Source organism: Cydia fagiglandana, chromosome 2 (assembly GCF_963556715.1).
Source record: "Cydia fagiglandana chromosome 2, ilCydFagi1.1, whole genome shotgun sequence".
Classification (NCBI taxonomy): Eukaryota; Metazoa; Arthropoda; class Insecta; order Lepidoptera; family Tortricidae; genus Cydia; species Cydia fagiglandana.
In genome coordinates, this window is record NC_085933.1 from 208,951 (window position 1) to 214,967 (window position 6,017).

The 6,017-nt window shown below is 35.3% G+C and overlaps 1 long non-coding RNA gene across 1 annotated transcript; it reads right to left on the minus strand.

Annotated features, from left to right (window-relative positions):
• Positions 1 to 1,402: 1,402 nt before the first annotated feature.
• Positions 1,403 to 2,262, minus strand: LOC134679558 (uncharacterized). Its single transcript, XR_010100350.1, has 2 exons — positions 2,204 to 2,262; positions 1,403 to 1,641 (listed from the first exon to the last, which is right to left on the minus strand). It is a non-coding gene; the product is annotated as an uncharacterized LOC134679558 (long non-coding RNA).
• Between the last annotated feature and the right edge of the window lie 3,755 nt (positions 2,263 to 6,017).

Below are 6,017 nucleotides of genomic sequence, written 5' to 3' on the forward strand. Positions count from 1 at the left end.
TACATTTCATCCAAAGAGAACCAAAAAGAATTAAAATATATGGATTGGCCTCCTCAATCGCCCGACCTCAATCCGATTGAGTTGTTATGGGATGAATTGGACAGGAGTGTGAGAAAAATGCGGCCAACTAATAAAGAACAGCTTTGGGAATACCTATACATTTGTTGGAATAAGATTTCGACATCAACACTGCAAAAACTAATTACGCGAATGCCGAAAGTGTGTATGGCAGCATTGAAAGCAAAAGGCGGATATTTTGAAGAGTCTAAAGTTGGCAAAAACTGATCTTTTTTATTTAATTGTGGTTTTAAATTAGAGAATTACCTTTAATTTATTATGTAATAAAAGATTATTAAATACTTTTATTAGTACATTGTGTTATAGCTTCATTTAACCGAATTTACAGAGTGAACTTAAACTTTTGACCGGTACTGTACTTATCGCCCTCAGGTAAAGAAGTTTGGAGACCCCTGCTCTAATGTATGCTACGCGGTGAAGAGTGGCCCCCCTGCGCGCGCACGTGGAGCTGCAGGCGCGGAGGCGGGAGCGGGGGTACGCGCGGGATCGGGTCGCCTGCGCGTTTCCGGAGGTGTGTCCGCTGTCCGCTGACCCGTGGCGTTCGCGCGCGCGCGGCAGCGGCACTGAGGGGATACCGCGAAAACCGAAATTCGCAAATTGCGGGATTTTTCTCTGTCACTCTAATTACGCCGTCATTGGAGTAAAAGAGAAAGATTCTCGGTTATAGCCCTGCACTGTGGGACGAAATTCGGCTCTCATATTGACATAGTAGAAACCGAAGTTGTTATTTTTATGTTATTTTTTTTATTGAAATAGGTTTTGCTAGGCATTGTTATGGTAACCTATGAATTTTAGACGATTTGGAATGAAAATTGTCGAGTTACGAATTTTTTTTTCAAAAAAAATGTATGAATCCGGAACAAAAAATCAAAATAACTCAAGAACCGCAACAAATACGGTAATATCCTCGCAGACGGTTATTCTACGAATTATTTGTGATTTTTTGGCATACTACATATATCCGTCACGGGTGCGATTTTTTTTAAATCATTAATTGATTTTATGGAAAAAACAAAAACCAAAGTCAACATATTGAGATTTTATTGATTGAAATGGGGTTTGCCTTTACCCAGTATGTTTATACTAAGTTATAAGTTTCAGACGATTTTAGTTGAAAATAGTAGAGTAGTATAATTTTTTTTCAAAAAAAATGTATGGAGCCGGAACAAAAAATCTAAATATCTCAAGAACCGCAACAAATACGGTAATATCCTCCCAGACTTTAGCATAAACACACTAAGCAAAACCCATTCCAATCAAAAAAATCTTAAAATGTTGACTGGTTTTTGTGCTTTTTCCATAGAAACAATTAATGATTTTAAAAAAACCGCACCCGTGACGGATATATGTAATATGCCAAAAAATCACAAATAATTCGTAGTATAACCACTTGCGAGGATATTACGGTTTGTTTTGCGGTTCTTGAGTAATAATGATTTCTTGTTCCTGCTCCATACATTGTTTTTGAAAAAAAATCGTAACTGGACAATTTTCATTCCAAATCGTCTAAAATTCATAGGTTACCATAACAATGCCTAGCAAAACATATTTCAATAAAAAAAACTTTTATGTAACAACTTCGGTTTTTATGTCAATGAGAGCCGAATTTCCTCCCACAGTACGCTGCTACGGCACGAGTCTCACATACTCTATGATCACGATTCCGCCATTTAAAAAATTTCTAAAAACTGGATTGACAATTTTTTTTTTTATGATAGAATCTGGTCACAAAATTTCACGAGAATCGGTTGAGAATTGTGACCTGTAGAGGAGAACATCCGGACGTACAAAACTAAATATCTAAATACCGCCTAAACCAGTAATAAAAAATCTTAAAATGTTGACTTTGGTTTTTGTGCTTTTTCCATAGAAACAATTAATGATTTTTAAAAAAACCGCACCCGTGACGGATATATGTAGTATGCCAAAAAATCACAAATAATTCGTAGTATAACCACTTGCGAGGATATTACGGTTTGTTTTGCGGTTCTTGAGTAATAATGATTTCTTGTTCCTGTTCCATACATTGTTTTTGAAAAAAAATCATAACTGGACAATTTTAATTCCAAATCAAAATTCATAGGTTACCATAACAATGCCAAAACATATTTCAATAAAAAAAAACATAAAAATAACAACTTCGGTTTTTATGTCAATGAGAGCCGAATTTCGTCCCACAGTGCGCTGCTACGACACGAGTCTCACATACTCTATGATCACGATTCCGCCATTTTAAAAAATTCTAAAAAACTGGATTGACAATTTTTTTATTTTAATCATAGAATCTGGTCACAAAATTTCACGAGAATCGGTTGACAATTGTGTCCTGTAGAGGAGAACATCCGGACATACAAAAGCAAAACGCCCGAGTCAAAACGTAGACCTTCGCAACGCTTCGGTCTTATCAATTTTCATGATATTTTACTTTCACAAATTTCGCACATATAATTTAATTATTTAAAAAAATAACGAGTCTGTTTCAATGTTCACTGGTACATGGTGTTCAGTGAACACTACATACAAATGTTTCATTGTGAGACTAGGGGGTATATTTTAAAACAATTAAAAAATAAAAAACTTTACCAAAGAGTGAAGTAAATTTAAAAATATTTAGCTCCAAATAAACTTTAATACACATAGAATACAACAAAAGATTAAATAACGCCAAACTCTATTCTATTTCATGGTAAAAAATTGAGAAACATAAATGAAAAAAAAATAGTTTTGTCGCAAGAATTCACAATAACGCTCGTAGCAACTTACTCCTTCTCCGAGGCGTGGTTAAGTGGGACCTGGATAAATGAGAAACCTCTATAGCTGGGACTCATGGTGCGGTCCCGACACTTTAGCACTGAATTACCTCTTACTGAGATAAAACGAACCTCTATAAGTGGGATTCGTTGTTGTGATTTTATAGTCACATTTACCTCTATAATTGAGACAGAGAGTGTATTTTACCTCTTTTACTGAGACTATATTTATAAGATTACATTTTCCTAATTGTTTTTTAGAATTTTATAGGGAATTGACTTCTGTATCTGAGATAACGTCAGTCTATGGCTATGGCCTCTCTAACTTGGACTTCATTAAACAATTTCCGATTCTTACTAACTCTTAGTCCATCCACAAATTCCGCATTTGCCTAATTGTGTCTAAACAACTTCAAGTTTGATTTAGTTAATTTATGTAAGTAGCGAAACGAAAGCTGAAATTTTGATAAGTAACACGAAAAAATAAATTTACATATGCAATGAAGTCCGTATCAAATTTAATTTAATTTTGAAATATCTATCCTTTGGAGAATCATTCAAAATAAATTCAAAGAAATATTAGACTTAAAAATATTTAGGGACAAGGATTATTTTACCTTATTTATTTTAAAGATAATTACTAAATACCTTATTAACCACCTCTATAACTGAAATATACTCTATTCTCACCTCTATTAATGGAACCCTATGTAAATGAGACAGAAATTTATTTGTACCTGGCTAACTGGGAGCCTGGGTAAGTGGAAAACCTCTTTAAGTGAGACAAATTTGCTCGTCCTTGAGATCCCACTTATCCAGGTTTCACTGTATATATTTCTTGAGTTATATAAGAACGTTAAGTCCAAATTTCTACAGTTCCACATATTTATGGCAAGTAGCTTATATACTGTTTGACGTCATAAAGCGATTGTAAAATCCTATTATGAAAATAAATAATATGATATGATATATATATCATCTGGCCTGACAGATCGTAAGTAAACGAGACGCATGCAACATCAGAGTGTGTTTTCTGTAACAGGAGCAATAAATTAAACTGTAGGCTGTACGCCTCAAACTGACCAACATTTGTTCAGCAACTTTTAAAAATAACTAATGGTTTGATTTTTATTACACTTTAAAGTTTATTCTAAGACGCAATGTATTGCAAATTTTGTCATGTTTACAGAGTGACAAGCAACGTCAAACACACTGATGTCAGCGTACATTGAAGGCAATATTTATTTTGCATGAAAAAGATAAAGTCTAAAGGATTCATAATTTTTAAAAGTTGCTGAACAAATGTTGGTCAGTTTGAGGAGTACAGCCTTTAGTTTAATTTATTGCTCCTGTTACAGGAAGCACCCTGTATATAATTTATGTACACACACTTTTCTTGTGGAACCCCATACGTGGTTTCTTAAAATTAGATACCTACATATATATAAATTATTTTTGTCAACTTTTCCGATTGCATCACCTGCATGACTTGCATCCGAATTATCCGAAAAAGTTCCAGCGATCTTTGAACTACATATGTAGATATGTAGCCCAAGAATTGGCATACCTACACAAGTATTTTTTATGAAAGCCACACACATGACTGCAAGGACCGGAAAGCCATGCCAGAGAGGTAAGAAATCGGTTTGTATATTGTTCTAAGTGTTCGTAATGATTTAAACACCTTTTTTATTGAAGGAGTACCTAAGAGTATGTGCAGAGCATTTACACTCCTCCCGGTAGGCTTCTGCTGCTGTCTGTACAAGGCAGGAAGAAGGGTTCAACCCTTCAACGTGTCGGAAGCCGGTGTTGCTCGAAGCTTCGGGTACTAAGTATAATAATTAAACAGTACTTGACAGATTTAGTTTTTCGCGATTAATTCCATTGTCCAATTCGCCTATTGTTGAAGATAGCTAAGGCCATGTCATTTCATTTAAGTGGGTAGGTATCATACGAGGGAGCGTAGTATCTCGGGGCGAAAGGTGAAAGTCACACAGATTGAGCTGTGCTCCACTTTTTTTACTCTTACATAGTATTATTAAACAATTCTTCTAGAAAATAGTATGGAAACTGGGATTTAGGTTAAAGGCTGGCTAGTTTCAGCACAGGTCAATTACTTTAAAATAAAAATAGGGTCATTAGTCGCTATTCTATTGTTATACTTCATTGTAATTGCTATCGCAACGCTTTTGTTCTAATTTCTTTGATAACGGAAACGTGATTTCTGTGAGATCACAGAATAAATAATAGTACTAGGTACAGAAGACTCACTCTCTAACAAAACGCGTCTGTCACGATCAGCACAGATATGGCCGCTAGGTAGCGACAGCGCGACGCGCGGCTTATTTCAAACACCAAAATTGGGGTCGAACGGATGGACTTTTAGCTACCTGTAGCAAAGCGACGAAATCGTGGAGTGAGCCACGCCTGGTGAGATTAAATGTTGCCTTACCATTGTTCAAAATAGTGGCACCAGCACCTGCAAACCTATAGGTACCTAATTGGTATCCTTATATCATTGCCACTGCTTTACTTATACGCCTATACTATACAATCACCTAACTACATGACATGTACATACCTACAGTCAACAAAACTATTAGCTTAGCAGCTAATACTAAACTAAAAGCTAATAGCTTTGCTGACTGTACCTATGCATTATCTGACAAACTATGTGGTTTTCACCACATGGTTCATTTATTAAGACCCCGTAGCCCAACTAGAACCCCAAATTTCATGAACATACTCGTTACTCAAACGGTTATACAGATACAATACAAATTACAAACATATAATTTTTCTTTTATAATACAATATTTTATTACTAAGTCAAGTTCAAAATAAAATTAAAAGCTAGCTTAAAATAAAATTTAAACCTCATACAAACTATGAACCGCTTTTTAACCTTTTTCAACATAGAATTTTTAAAAACTCTGGAACCACTTTTCTTTATAGGTATCGTCTTGGGTCGTCCCATTCGTTTTTCGTCAAGTTCTTAAATTAGTCACATTCTGCTTTCGTCACTCATGCTACATTCGTCACAATCGTCGGTGGCTTTCAATGTAGAATGAGTGACGAAAGCAGAATAGGACTAATTTAAGAACTTGACGAAAAACGAATGGGACGACCCAAGACGTTACCTCTTTATACAAAGATTCAAGTCCCGTACTCACAAAATGTCTCCATACA